Source organism: Rattus norvegicus, chromosome 3 (genome assembly GCF_036323735.1).
Source record: "Rattus norvegicus strain BN/NHsdMcwi chromosome 3, GRCr8, whole genome shotgun sequence".
Classification (NCBI taxonomy): Eukaryota; Metazoa; Chordata; class Mammalia; order Rodentia; family Muridae; genus Rattus; species Rattus norvegicus.
This window is the reverse complement of record NC_086021.1, coordinates 138,506,510-138,522,034: the sequence shown is the minus strand read 5'-3', so window position 1 is coordinate 138,522,034 and position 15,525 is coordinate 138,506,510. Positions and strand designations below refer to the sequence as shown.

At 44.5% G+C, this 15,525-nt stretch overlaps 1 non-coding gene and 1 pseudogene across 1 annotated transcript; both read right to left on the bottom strand.

The window, feature by feature from the left end:
• The window catches only part of Gsta4-ps3 (glutathione S-transferase alpha 4, pseudogene 3), a 42,902-nt pseudogene extending 31,872 nt beyond the window's left edge, over positions 1–11,030 (bottom strand).
• A 78-nt stretch (positions 11,031–11,108) lies between these two features.
• On the bottom strand, positions 11,109–11,215 carry LOC120101934 (U6 spliceosomal RNA). Its single transcript, XR_005502988.1, has one exon. It is a non-coding gene; the product is annotated as a U6 spliceosomal RNA (small nuclear RNA).
• Positions 11,216–15,525: the final 4,310 nt, after the last annotated feature.

Here is a 15,525-nt window from a genome sequence, read left to right as displayed (position 1 = left end):
TTTTTTTTTTCTTCACAACAACTCAGAGTAACAGACAGAATTTTCTTTTTTTTTTTTTTTTTTGGTCTTTTTTTCGGAGCTGGGGACCGAACCCAGGGCCTTGTGCTTCCTAGGCAAGCGCTCTACCACTGAGCTAAATCCCCAGCCCCCAGAATTTTCTTTCTTATTGAGGCTAAGTAACAGTTCATTATCTAGATAAGGACCTTTGTATTTGCCTCAAAGTACCCATGATGCATATTGAGTTCTCTGAATCAAGTACTGAGACATTTGAAGGGTACAGCACATGTTTTGTGGAAAAGAAGGGAGCAGGAGGCAAACTGCAGAGAGGGATTTGGGGGGATTCATGGTATGACTCCTTTTCCAGCTCAGAAAGGAGATTTTGAATGACAAGTGCCCACAAGTGTATTCTACACTGAGCCCAAGCAATTAGCCCTCTCTGCCTGATTTGTTCACCAAATGTAAGCTACCTCCTGGTAGGTCCTTTCCCCTATGTAGCGAAGGCAGACCCTGAAAATTGCTAGCTAGATGTTCCTCGCCCATCCCATTCATCCTTCCTCAAAAAGAGATCTGACCAGCACACCTCCATGTCTACAGCAATCCATCTATCCTGTTGGGATGGTACCAAGGGAAGATTCCATGTATCAAAAGAACATACACAAAGAGAAATTTCCTTCAGTGTGGATGTATTTGAGGTGTTTGTTTGCTTGTTTATCTCTGTAGCTATTTGAATTGAAGCTAGGTCTGCAGATGTACCAGACAGATGCTCAACCACTAAGCCATATGCCCAAACCCAAAATCGACTTTTGCTGAAAATCAAGTTTCTAAAGCAATAATTCTAATTGTATATAGAAAAGTATTTTTCTGAATCCATTAATCTATCATATAAATTATGAGGAGCTGTCAAACTGGAGCATTTCTCTTTTATCATCATCATCATCATCATTACTTTAAGATGTATTTATTTTATGTTTGCTTTGTTTGCATATATGTCTATGTACCATGTGCATGTCGGTGCCTGCAGAGGCCCTCTATTAGATCTCCTGGATTGGAATAACAGATGATTGTGAACTGCCATGTGTGTGCTGAGGACCCAACCCAGGTCCTCTGCAAAAGCAGTGAGTGCTTTTTTTTTTTTTTGGAGCTGGGGAACGAACCCAGGGCCTTGCACTTGCTAGGCAAGCGCTCTACCACTGAGCCAAATCCCCAACCCAGTGAGTGCTCTTGATAAATGAGCCATCTCTCCAGTCTCTCTCTTTTTATATGAACACATATATTTATAGTTTATTTGTTTTGAAACACTGCAGCCAAACTCAGGGCCTTGAACACAATAGGCGAGCTCTCCACACTGCTACATCCAGCTCAGTGTTCATTATTTCTTCCACAGCATGTTTTAGAAATTTCAAGCCTTTGTTCAAAAGTATTATGGAAAAAGAAAGTGGGTAGAGGTAGTTGAGAAAGGACATGACATACATGGTCCCAAGTTGCTCTGCTCTAGACTCAATCCTGGAGGAGAGGCAGTTTGAGAATTTGACAGCCCTTTCAAGGGCAGAATGCCTCTGCTCCACTCCATATCTGAGATTCTGGAAGGAGGTCACTATGTAAGTCAGCCCCAAGTAAGCTCAGAAAAATCAATATACTGATTGGCCAAGCAGTGATCCACCCACAATGCATTCCTACCATCCTTCTTAGGGCCCTGGTGTGGATCAAGTTGGTCTGTAATGGAGTGGGCTGACCAACATAGTCAGGATAGGAGAGGTAGTACAAAGACTCAAGTCCACAGGGCAAACAAAAGCCAATGAAAAGCTAAGTCATTAGATCTGGCTCAGTCAAAAACCAATGGGTCTCATGAACTATTAGTCTTAGCAGGAAGGAGACAGTCAGTCAATCAATCAGTCCAACAATCCATCCATCCATCAATCCATCAACTTACCTGTTTTTAGTCATCTGGATAAAAGAATAAGATGGTATAGAAACCCAAGAATCTGCATGTTTGTTCTTTAAAGACTGTTAATCATGCATCTCCTACATCGTGGATAACTGCAAACAAGGCCACTTGCTGTTTCTGAGGCTTTGCGGTACTCTGAGTAGAACCCAGGGCATCTTGTATGCTGGGCCAGTGCTCTTCTACTGAGATGCAGATCCAGGTCACAGCACACTGAATTTGTTTTCTTTTATTACATTTATTTATTTATTGTGTGTGTGTGTGTGTGTGTGTGTGTGTGTGTAAATCAGAGAACAACCTGCCCATTCTCTCCTTCCAACATGTGGTCCCCCAGGGACTCACTCTGTCAGGCGTGGTAGTGATCACCTTTTCCCACTGAGCCATCCCTCAACCAAATGTTTGATTCTAAATTGATGTTCTTGCAGAGGACCAGAATTTGGTTCCCAAGACCTACATTAGGTGATTCACAACTGTCTGTCTATAACTCCAGCTTCAGAGGATCCCATTCCTGACTTAAGGCCTCACAGGCACCTAAATATAGATTGCACACACACACACACACACACACACACACACGCACGCACGCACGCACGCACGCACGCACGCACGCACGCGCGCGCGCGCGCACACACACACACACACGTCTATCTATCTATCTATCTATCTATCTATCTATCTATCTATCTATCTATCTATCTATCTCCCAAATGATGCCCTCCAACCCCTTCACAGAGTTCCTCCCTCTTCCGTCCACTCCTTTACCTCCGAGAGGGCACCTCTGCCCCATATCTCCCACCCTAGTGCATCAAGTCTCTGCAGGATTAGGTGCATCCTTTCCCCCTGAGGCCAGACAAGGTAGCCCTCTGCTACATATGTGCCGGGGACCTTGGACCAGCCCATGTATGCTCTTTGGTTGGTGGCTCAGTCTCTGGGAGTTCCCAGAAGTTCAGGTTAGCTGACACTGTTAGTCTTCCTGTGGGGTTGCAATCTCCTTGAGAGCCTTCAATCCTTCCCCTAACTCTTCCATAGGGATCCCCAACCTCCATCCAATGTTTGTCTGTGGGTATGTGCATCTGCCTCAGTCAGCTGCTGGGTAGGCTCCTGTCTGCAAGTGCGACATAGCATCATTAATAGTGTGAGGGACTGGTGCCTGCCCATGGGATGGATCTTTAAATGAGTCAGACACTGGTCAGCCTGATCCTGCTTCCCCATTCCCCTCACCCTCCCTTCTCCCCCCCAGATCCCTCCCTCCCTCTGCCTCCCATGACTGTTTTGTTCCCCCTTCTAAGTGGGATTCAAGCATCCTCACTTTGACCTTCTTGTTTAACTTCTTTGGGTCTCTCACACAGAAATATTTAAAAAATAGTTTTTGCTGCTTCTGTGGCAGCACTACCATGAGGCTTCTGTGTCAATACTCTACCTGCGACAAAATACCTGAGAGAATAAAGTAAAAACAAAACAAAAAAGTGTTCATTTGACTCCATTACTTATGGATCTCTGGTGAGGCAGATCATCATCATGGGGAGCATGCAGTGGAGCAAAGCATCATGGGGAACACACAGTGGAGCAAAGCATCATGGGGAACACGCAGTGGAGCAAAGCATCATGGGGAACATGCAGTGGAGCAAAGCATCATGGGGAGCATGCAGTGGAGCAAAGCATCATGGGGAACATGCAGTGGAGCAAAGCATCATGGGGAACATGCAGTGGAGCAAAGCATCATGGGGAGCATGGAGTGGAGCAAAGCCGCCCATCTAAAGGTGGCGTAAAGCAGCAAGAGTGGGAGGATGGGAGCCATAGCAAATCATTACATTAAAAGGCATGTTCCCAAGCAGCCTACTTACCGTAATTAGGCCAGTTGCCTCCACTCCCCTTAGTTGTTATGCTGTGTGTCCATCAGTGGATTCGCCCGTCTGTGCCAGAACGCCTGAGTTCTGACACACACCTCTATTTGGACGTGGTGCTATGCGCCTGTGCAGCAGAGGCAGGAGGACTACATCATACTTGGGGGTAATCTCCAGTGTAGAAAAATGTGGAACAACTTCCTTTCTGTGTTGTTGTAAAAATATAGAAATAAATGAGTAAAGCTGTCTTTTATCCCGCTAGGTCCACACTGCAGTGCCCAAGATATCTGCTAGATATCAGGGCTGAAACACATCCCAGCCACACACTTTCCTACACTCAAACCCTCACATAAAAGAACACACAACACAATAATCTTTGACCCAATTGATAAGATATAATTGCCCACTAAACACACAAAGCCCGGTACCATCCATCCCTTGAGAACATTAATAACAACCTGTAAATACACAGAGCAGAATCTTAACATCACCTGCCATCTTGTCCTGCCACAGCTTCTCAGCCCCTCTCTCTCCTGTCTCTTCCACTCTCCCCTCTTCCTTCAAACTTCTCTCCTGCCCATCCTTCCTTCTCCTCCAATGACAGGCCTCCTTCTATCTTGTACCTGCCCCTCATGTGTACTTTACAAAGTCAATGGTGAGGTTCTGGTGACGTCACCTGATTCCTGAGTACGTGACTAGGCAGCTGTCCTTGGGGCAGTGGAATTAGCATCAAAATCAAAATATAGATAACTCCAGGGCAAACCACAACATTTCTGTCTGTCTTTTCGATTTTCTGCTGACTTAACCTGAGCTGTAAATTAAAATGATCTTCTCTTCTTTTTCCTCCCTCCATTCTCTGAACTGTAACTTCAGTTAGGACATCTCAAAATTCTATCTTATCACAAGTTTCAATTTTTTTTTCTGTAGCTGCTGCTGCGATTGGACCCTTGCAGTAGCCACCTAGCATGCTGTCACTAGAACTTCAGGACAGTCCTGACCACGTCAACATAGTGACCATCTGGAGGTGGCTTCCTCTGACTTCCAGGTTGCAGGAACTTCTTAATTGTAGGAATGTTGCTGATTCTTGTCTTAAATGCCTGCAGCAGAGGGAAGTCAGACAGCACAGGAGCACTGAGTTCTTCCACCATCAAAATGGCTTCTAGTAGTGTATGTCTGCCCAACTGAGTTGGTTGCCAACAAGAAAAGCCTCTCTGTGGTCTTTTAAAATCTTTTCAAACACTGGGAAGTAACAGGTTTTAGCCCTCTTCACTGCTAAAGCATAGCTCTCTTCTTTTTCCTGAGGGGCTTTAAATGGAGCCCAGATAATCATCATCATCAGGTCCTGGGTGCCATCGGTATACATGTCAATCCTGACTCTCTCCTTCAGGTCCTTCCCATACAAGTTGTACTTGGCAGCCAGGTAGCTGAGGATGGCTCTGGTCTGTGTCAGCAGCATCCCGTCTATTTCCACCAATGGGACTTGGCCAAAAAGCAGGCATCCATCCTTTTGCAACTTCTCATATTGTTCTCTTGTCTCAAGAAATTCTTCAAACTCCACTCCAGCTGTAGCCAGCAGCCATCGATCTACTCCACCCTTCCCCTGCCTTGAAAGTAGTAGAGCTTGGGTTTGGCTTCCATGACTCCTGGTTCAGAGTTTCCTTATTCTGGAATTTTGTCTGCAGGAACTAGAGAAAGAGGCTGTTAAGCAGAGTTCACAGTCCTTCAGGTCAAGCTTCAATTTTTTTACCCATAGCTTTCATCCTTAGTTTTGTTTGGCTTCAACTCACAAGAGATCCCCCATGCCTCTGCCTTCTGTATGCTGAGATTAAAGGCGTGTGCCACCACATCTGACCAAATCCTTAGGTTTGTAAATCTTCTGGTTTTAACTAGAGCCTCTTGATCTTAATTCTAGACCACAGGAGGTATTCAACTCCATTTCACAAGTCCCCTTATTCTAGGACCAGCAGCTACTCTGTGACAGAGACAGTAAGAGCTCAGGCAAGCCACACACTTAGTTTCTATTTGTTATCTTATTTTTAAAGCATTATCACTATTACTTGTGTATGTGCATGCGTGTACATGCACAATGAACGTGGGGGTGCACGGGGAGGTCAGACAGCTTAGCTGAGTTGACTCCCTCCTACACCTTTATGTGGGTTCCAGGGATCAAACTCAGGCTGCCAGGCTAGTTCTGCAAGTGTTTTTACCCAGTGAGCTATCTCACTGGCCACACAGACACTTTTAAAACTTCTTACAACGTATCTGCTACAGGTCAAGCTCTGTCAACGGAATAGAGATGAACAATGTATACGGGAGAAATGTGAAGAAATGAGTGAGGGGCGTAATCTAATCCACGGCAGAGACTAAGCCTCACCTAATTACCAGATGTCAGAAAGAAAGGACTTTTCCCTGTTATTTGGGTCTCTTCTTGGGTGAAGTTCCCTATTAGCAGAGCCCGGGACGGAGAATTGTCAGCGTGCCATCTTCTGAGTGTGTGACTTCAAGGTCACATGTTGGGAAGTGAGACAAAGACAGGACCAAGGAAAGAAAGGAATAGGAAAGGACACCTCGGTGTATGTTTGGAAGAGAGGGCAGGTGTGACCTCCTCTGGGAAGAGAGAGGAAGTATGACCTCATCTGGAAAGAGAGGGCAGGTGTGACCTCATCTGGGAAGAAAGGGCGGGTGGAAGAGAGCCCAGAGTCCATGGGAGACTGAAGTGAGCACGCTATTACAGAGTTGTCTGTCTTGAGATAACCGCCCCCCCCCGGGTGTGTGTCTGTATGTGGGCAAGCATAAGCATGTGTGCATGTGTGCATGTGTGCATGTGTACAATGATTCAGATTTATAGTTGTATCCTAGCTTGATATTCTGTTACTATGTTAAAATACCATGACCAAAAGAATTCTGGGGATGAAACCTAATTCATTTTTCTTGTTACTTGGGTTCTTGGGTTAAGTTCCCTAATGTCATCTTATACTTTATAGACCACCATCAAGGGGCTCACGAAGGCAGTAGAAACCACGGAGAAACAGTGCTCACTGCTTTATTTCCCAGATGATATTCAGCACCCTTCTTATACAACTCAGGACTGTGTGCCCAGGGAAAGCCCCACCCGGAGGAGGCTAGGCCCTCCTACATCAATTGGCAACCAAGAAAATGTGTTTGTTAGTGTTTATCAACTAACAAGAACAGAGTCATCTAAGAAGAAGGAATCTTGATAGAGAAAATGCCAGCCCTGCAGTGGTGACATAGGCCTTTACTCCCAGCACTTGGGAGGCAGAAGCAGATGAATCTTGGTGAATTTAAGGACAGCATGACCTGCAGAGAGAATTCCAGGACAGCCAGGGCTATACAGAGAAATCCTGTCTCAAAAAACAAAAACAAAAATGGAAAGGAAGAAAGAAAGAACATGCCCCCGTCAGATTATCCAGTGGGCAAGTCTGTGGGCGGAAGCATTGTTTAATAGTTGGTTTCAGGGGCCCAGCAGTGCTACCCCCTGGGCTGAGCAAGTCAGTAAGCAGCACTCCTCCATGGCCTCCGTCATGGTCCTGCCTCTGCTCCTGATTGAGTTCCTGCTCGGACTTCCCTTCACAATGGACTGATAAGCTGTAAGGTGAACTAAAGCCTTTCCTCCATAAGTTGCTTCTGGTCGTGGTGTTTATTGCAGCAACATAAAGTGAAGTAGGATGCCTTCTGTTTGGCATGCTCTACTCCCAGGGGATGGCCAAGAGTTCACTTCAAACCAGTTTGAGTTCAGGACTTCAAACCAGACAGTGCAGCTGTTGCTGCTTCGCAGGACAGGTGAAGCCTCTCTGGTATTTTTTGAAGACACCTACGTCTGTACTAGCCATGCCAAATGTGCAATGATTATGCCAAAAGATGCCTGCTAGCACACTTCAGGTATGAATAAAATGCTTAAGAACGATGGGAAACATCTCATTCACAAAAATATTTTCCCTCCTTCCTGTTATTAGAGGTTCTTTTTCCCTTTTTCTTTTCTTTTCTCCTGTTTTCTCCTTCTCCACACCCTCTCTGTGTAGTCCAGGTTGGTTTGAAATTGCTATGTAGTTGAAGATGACCTTGGACTTCTGATCATCTTGCCTCTACCCACAAGTGCCAGGACTACAGTCTTGTGCGACTGCACTTTATCAGTAGTTCAGAATGGCGGAGACTTTCCCTCATGGAGTTAAAAGTCCTCTGGTATATTTGTTATTAGTCACTGAAGCCTGCATGGGCATTTACAGGGTCTTGGTGTCTCATTCAAAGAATTGAGAGTGTGCATACCAAAAAGAGGATGGGAAAGGATTTTATTCGTAACCGAACTGAAAATTGCAGGACATATATGTTCCAAGAAAGCATCGAGCTATCTGAACCTTAGTGCCCCGGTTAATTCCTGGGGCATCCCTTTGTAGGTCTGAGATGAGGAAGTGACTTTTGTCTTGATTGACATGCTTGTATTACATAAACCTTTGTTTGCTGTGACTGTCCTTTCTCATGATGCATTTGATTGTAATCTTATATATGCCCAGTCATGCATAGACATGATTTTAGGTAATTTTCCCTAAAAGTTCACTCAGGGGACATAGTTTGCCTAACTGTGCATGCATTTGAAACCAGTCTAGGCTGTTTTCCTATCGCCTCTAGTTCCAACGTATTTTCTTGAATGTATTCGACCACAAAAAAGAGATTACTAAGGAGTTCTGATGATTGCGTTAATTGTCAATGTGACAGAATCTAAAATCGTCTGGGAGATAGACCCCTGGGTTTGTTTATGGGGGATTATCTTGATTATGTTAATTAATGTAGAAGGATGGATGAGTATAGATCATGGGCAGAATTACTCTCTCATCATGTGGTTTAAACATTTTTTATCTTATATGTATTAGCGTTGGGGTTGCATGGAGGTCTGTACACCAAATGCATGTCTGGAGCCAGTGAAGGCTGAAGAGGATGCTCGATTTCTGGGAACCAGACTTCTAGAGCGTGTAAACTGTTATGTGCTTGCCGGGAATTGAACCCACTCCTCTGAAAAAGTAACCAGTACTCATTATTTTTAATTAGTTAGTAAATTACTTAACTTTACATCCCAACTGCAGTTTTTCCTCCCTTCTCTCGTCCCAGTCCTTTCTCTAACCCCCTCTGCAACTCTCCCTCCCTTTCGCGTCAGAGAAGGTGAGACCTGGAATTTTACCCAGTCTTGGTACATCAGGTTGCACTAAGAGGAGGTCCATCTTTTCCTACTGAGGCAGCCCAGTAGAGGGAAAGAGTCTTGAAGGCAGGCAATGGAGTCAGAGACAGCCCCTTCTTCCACTGTTAGGAGACCCACATGAAGGCTAAGCCACACAACTGTAATGTGAGCAGAGGTCCTCTGGAAGAGCAATTCGTGTTCTAAACTACCAAGTCCTCACCCCCAGCCCCAAGCATACGTTTTTAGTGTTGGATGTCTGTACCCTGTTCTTGTTTGCTACTAAAGTACATTTGACTATATACACATACACCTTAATAAGAGCCATTAGAAGTATGAACATGGTGGCCCACATCTGTAATCCTATCATTTAGGAGGCTGAGCAAAAGGATTCCTGCAAGTTGGAGGCCAGACTGTCTAAAAAAAAAAAAAACTAAGATAATAAAAAGTAGAACCATTGGAAATTAACGAAAGCCAGATGTGTTAGTCAGGTTTCTCTAAAGAGACAGAAGTGAGCAAATGAACAGAGGCAGAGTTGAAGTGGAAATTTCTTGGAAACTCAATTATGTCATATGATGTTTTGCTGAAGCAGACACATGAGAGAATATATAATGTTTAGAAAACATACAAACATGACCCCACAGACGGTGGGAAGAGATTCTGGCATTGGTTTACCTCACCCTATGTAGCAAATCTTTGCTTGCTGTGGTTTCACAGAGAGTAACTCCCCAAAAAAACCTCCCGTGATATTCCAGTGGCTTCTTGTTACTTCTGAGACCTTTGGGCCAATTGGCAGAGCCTTGTGGTTTCTTCTTTTTTATTATATTATTTCTCAATTTATATTTCAAATGTCCCCCTTCCTGGTCTCCCTTACTTGAATCCCACATCCCATAACCCCTCCCCTTCGACTCTAAGAGGGTGCTCCCTCACCCACCCACCTACTCTCACTTCACCCCTCTAGCACCCCCCTTCTCTGGGGCATCAAAACTCCACAGGACCAAGCGTCCCCCTCCCACTGATGCCAGACAAGGCAGTCCTTTGCTACATATGTGGCTGCAGACTGGCCCGTGTGTACTCTTTGGTTGGTAGTTCAGTCCCTGGGAGCTCGGGGATCTCTGGTTAGTTGATGTTGTTGTTCTTCCTATGGGGTTGCGGTCCCCTTCAACTCCTTCAATCTTCCTCTAACACCTCCATTGGGGTCCCCATACTCAACCTGATGTTTGGCTGCCTGCATCCTCATCTGTATTGGCCAGGCTCTGGCATAGCCTCTCAGGGGACAGCTCTACCCGGCTCCTGTCAGCAAGCTCTTCTTGACATAAGCAAGAGTGTCTGGGTTTGGGGTCTGCTGGTAAGATGGATCCCAAGGTGGGGCAGTCTCTGGATGACCTTTCCTTTAGTCTCTGCTCCATTTTTTGGTCCCTGCACTGGTTCAGATTTAAGTGGGTCTTCCTGCTTCATACAATCTGATTAAGAAAAAAAATCCCTCACAAGTGTCCAGCAGCGTGTGTTTTAGCTGATTCCAGTTGTAGTCAAGTTGACAGTAAAGATTAGTCATCAAAAGTCTACCCCTTCTCAACAAGTACACAATCACACCTTTTTATGTTGTGCCTAATTTTCATATGAAAACAATAACTAGTTCCATATAACATTGATATAACCACAAACACATCATTAATTGACAAAGTACCTGGAGAAATGCTGTCTTCTAAATATAATAATATAGATTTCCAACACAACCTCCAGTATATCTCAATTGATACGATATTACATGATAATGGAGGAAAGAAAATGCAAATATCTGCTTATATGCACAAATTTTCTTAATGGAATGTTATAGAAATACTTGTGTCAATCACAACCCTTGTTTCTGCAACTGGTCATGTGACCTCAGCTGATATTTATAGCTACCTTCCTCTACTATATTCTGTATTTCCTCCACCCTCAGGAAAAACCTTAGCAGGTTCCAGGTCTTTTTTTTTTTTTTTTTGCTTTATCTCCCATTTTTTTCCATCTTTATTAACTTGAGTATTTCTTATTTACATTTCGATTGTTATTCCTCTTCCCGGTTTCCAGGCCAACATCCCCCTAACCCCTCCCCCTCCCCTTCTCAATGGGTGTTCCCCTCCCCCCAACAATCAAAAATGTGGAACGCTTCATGAATTTGCATGTCATCCTTGCGCAGGGGCCATGCTAATCTTCTCTGTATCGTTCCAACTTTAGTACATGTGCAGCCGAAGGGAGCACAGGTTCCAGGTCTTTCCCTGAAAGTGTGACACACATCTTCATCCCTGGAGTGTCTTGGCCCTTTGTCATCCTACCTGGATTGGGTCATTCTAGATTCCAATTGATTTTAACTACAGGAAGTGATAACACCAAGAGACACCCTAAAGGTTCTCCTGCACTATAATCTTACATAACTCCATTGTGAAGAATCAATCCAATTCCCCCTTGGTACTTAGGATCAATCACCACTTTTAACACTGTTATTCCTTTCTTAGCTTTTTGGCTTAAGGGTATCGGGAGCCCAAAGTGTCCAGAGGAAGTCTGAGCTTCCAGGTCAATGGACTGCCTGTTGTGCCTCCAGGCAGTAACACTCCTCAGGAACCAGAACTTCTAGGCCAGTAGAACTTAAGGTTGAGGAAACAGGAAGTAGAAAATTCCCTAATGTGTTACTAGGGGTAAGAGTGAGTAGAACCATTCCTGTTCCTCTCGATTCCTGGGCCAGTGAATGCTGGCTGAAAGAGAAACCTCACCAAATATTGGATGTTGATTTAAGACATAGGCTACCTCCTAAAGGATCTTGCCCTAGCACTCCAGGACACTCCCAGCTAATTAGCACTGTAATCAAGTCTTCAAAAGGTTGCCTTAATTATTAGTGTAACTGTGTCTTCAAAAGGTCGTTCCACCATTCTCTCAAGCCAGCCATTTCAGGACAAGGGGGAAAAGGGTTAAGACCAGTGGGTTCCATGAGCACAGGCCCATTGTCCCATATCTCTGGCTGTGAAGTGAGTTCCACGGTCAGCAATGCTGTGTGGACTACCATGGCTGTGGATAAGGCATTCTACAAGTACATGGATGATGGTGTTCTAGCAGAAGCATCACATGCAGGGACAGCAAATTCATAACTGGAATAAATATCTATTCCAACAAGGAAAAAGCACTGACCTTCCATAAAGGAAAGTTATCAAAGTAAGCCAACCAGGTAGGCCACTGGCTGGTCACCCAGGGGAACCGTTCCTTATCAGAGGCTAAGTGTTAGTCTTTGATGGAGGCAGATTTGACACTCAGCAGCAACTGTAGCCCGGTCAGCCTTGGTGAGAGCAAGTCCATATTGTTGAGCTCATACATAACTACCATCTCTCTCTCTCCCAGGATGGCCATTTTGTTCATGAGAATGGTGAGAAAGACATGACTCCTCTATCAGTAATAGGCTCCAGGAAGGGACAAGAGACAGAGACTCCAAAGAGACACTTATAAAAAAAAAATGAAGTGAGGAGTGGTTAGAGTGGATGAAAGAGAAGCAGCTGAAGAGACAGATTCTAAAATTTGGAATCGAATATGGTGTTTAGCAGAAGCCAGCAGAAACAAATGGTCCATACCTTAGGAACGTCAAATCAGCAGCTTGGTTCAGTTAGGAGAGACTGGACCCCCTGGAAAGAGGTTCAATTGTGCACCTACTGGGTGTTGCCACCAGAAGTACTCGAGGTACACCGTAAAGAAATTGCTGGTATGACCACTCCATGGTATTGCTAAGGTTTTAATTGTAGATACGAGAGAGCAGCCAGAGGTGTCTGGAACAGTCCAAAGCAGAAAGAAAAAGAAGTAGACTGATGTGGCCAAAAGACTGGACATGGCGGGGGTTATCTGTGAGAGAAGGAAGAATAGCAGGGAATAGTGAACGGAGAAAGCATAGAATAGCAGGGGCAGTGGGAAACCCTGTTGTTATAGAGAGAACAAATGGGTAGGAAGGAAGCCTGGGCAGATGAGAACGCCTAGGAGGCTAAGGTGCTCGTGTGGACTGTGGAGACTGAAGGAGCCTGGGGGCCAGCATGTGCTTCCATATGCAACTACAGGCACATGTCACCTGAGCCATAAGTCCTTCTGCCAGAAATAAGGAAACTACAGGCACATGTCACCTGAGCCATAAGTCCTTCTGCCAGAGGTAAGGAAACTACAGGCACATGTCACCTGAGCCATAAGTCCTTCTGCCAGAGGTAAGGAAACTACAGGCATATGTCAATGGAGCCATAAGTCCTTCTGCCAGAGGTAAGGAAACTACAGGCATATGTCACCTGAGCCATAAGTCCTTCTGCCAGAAATAAGGAAACTACAGGCATATGTCAATGGAGCCATAAGTCCTTCTGCCAGAGGTAAGGAAACTACAGGCATATGTCAATGGAGCCATAAGTCCTTCTGCCAGAGGTAAGGAAACTACAGGCATATGTCAATGGAGCCATAAGTCCTTCTGCCAGAGGTAAGGAAAAGGACTCCTTTTGGCAGACGGGAACTGGTTTCACAACTTCTAGAGGACTGCCCACTTTTATCTCCTAGAAATCCTCCTGCAGTCCAGGGTGAGCTCATTTCTGGGTATTTGGACTGCTATTTGGGGTTTGGGGAATTGGGCAATGACAGGAATGGCTGGGGAAAGAGGGTGATTGTCACAGAATGGGTCATCCTATCTACTTAATTATTGAACTCAAATGAAGTCACCTGTTGAGCATTTACACAGGGCACAATTATTGGGGTGTGGTGGCCTATGTCTTTAATCATAACACTTGGGAGGCAGAGGCAGGTGGGTCTCTGAATTCCAAGACAGTCAGGGCTACACGGAGAAACCTGTCTCAATGAAAAAAAAAAAATCATGAGACACAATTATCTTAACTTTTTTTTTTTTTGGCACATTTGAAGAGACATATCCAAATACTTCTTCTCCAGATGTCTTTCTCCTCAATTTTTCATTCATGCTCTTTCCATAGCCTGACCTAGCCACTCATCAGCTACAGCCCATGATTCAGTAAACAATGGCACATCTGGCCACATCTCCTTACGTTGGATTCGGGTTGGAAGCGGAGAAAACTCACTTCAGCTACAGAAGCTTAAAAATGAAAGCTTTATTTTCTGAGTGCTCGGAGAGGTGGCCAGCTCAGGATGTAAACTTTGTCCTGAAGGGTGAATGTACAACATTTTCAAAGAATGGGAACATAAATTGAGGGGGAAACTGAGGAGAGCTACAACGTTGTCCAGTTGTCTTCTGACGTTATGGTTTAGTAAGGGAGTGCCCGTTGTAGACTGGCCATGTCCAGGGCACCTGGTTTCAAGTTTTTAACTCATCCTCCTAGATGTTAGGTCTGGAGCTCAGAGTGGTTAGGGGACAAAGGAGAGGGTCAGCTACACATAGTTAATTAGTCTTGGTTTGGACAATGCAACTTCTCTATTCCTTACCAGGGGAGAGACAATTAAGAAAGCATTTGGAGAGAAGTGGAATAGGTGCTCGTTCCTAGGAATGTGAACTTGTTTCACCTTGCCAGAAAGATCAGTTTTCAATCAGTTTTGCAGACACGGCTTCTTTTCAGAAATTCTTATTTACATCTCTATTTCTCTCCAATAGCACATGAAAAAATGACCCCTAAGAAACTACAGCCTCATATCCAGTAAGATGACTACAGCCCAATAGATAGATATTAAATGTTTGGGAACACGTGGAACAATTGGAACCCTCTCACCTAGGGAATGTGAAAATACATACTGAAGCTTTTTTGGAAAACAAAAAAACTGCCTTAAATTATTAAACACAGAGTTTCAGTATGATCAAGTAGTACACTTCTAGGAGTATACTACACATAGAGGAAAATTAAAAACACGTCTACACAAAAACTTATCGGTATTTGGTCACATCTGCATTAAGCTAAGACATAGAAAACGTGGAAACAAGCTTCTATTCATTAACTGATGAATGAATACGCAAGATGTGGATATCTGCATACCACGGCTAAGAGCATCCTAAGGCACACAATTTTGTTCTATGCTACAAATTGCAGTAGCCTTCCATCAGGACGTGATGGTGCAGGCCCGTAATGTCAGTGTTTAGGAGGTTGAAGCAAGAGGATCAGGGGTTCGAGGCCAGCCTAGGTTACATAAAACCTATCAAATGGGGGAGGGAGGAAGAAGGTGAATATCACATTGCAGAGAAAAGCTGTATTCTCAAAGAAGATTCTTAACAAAGCCGGAGATGTGTGTAGTGTTTGGGTCTGTAGAAGCTTGAGGTGTTTCAGTAAATTGACCGTTTAGCAATTTACAGACTCCTGGCTGTTAACAGTGGTCTGCAGAACAAAGCGGCTAAGAAAGGCTCTTTCATTCCGAAGCCTAGTCATTGTGCTGCTGATTGGCCTGCTGTCAATGATTAGCTGGCTTTCAGAAGCTGTTGGTAACTGGCTGATTTGGAAGCCCCTGCAGAAAGGCTGTCTCTGATTGGCTGATTTTCAGATACTATGTTGGTTACCTCTAAACAATGGTTATACATTCACGACTTAGGTCTGGAAGGCAAAATTTTATTT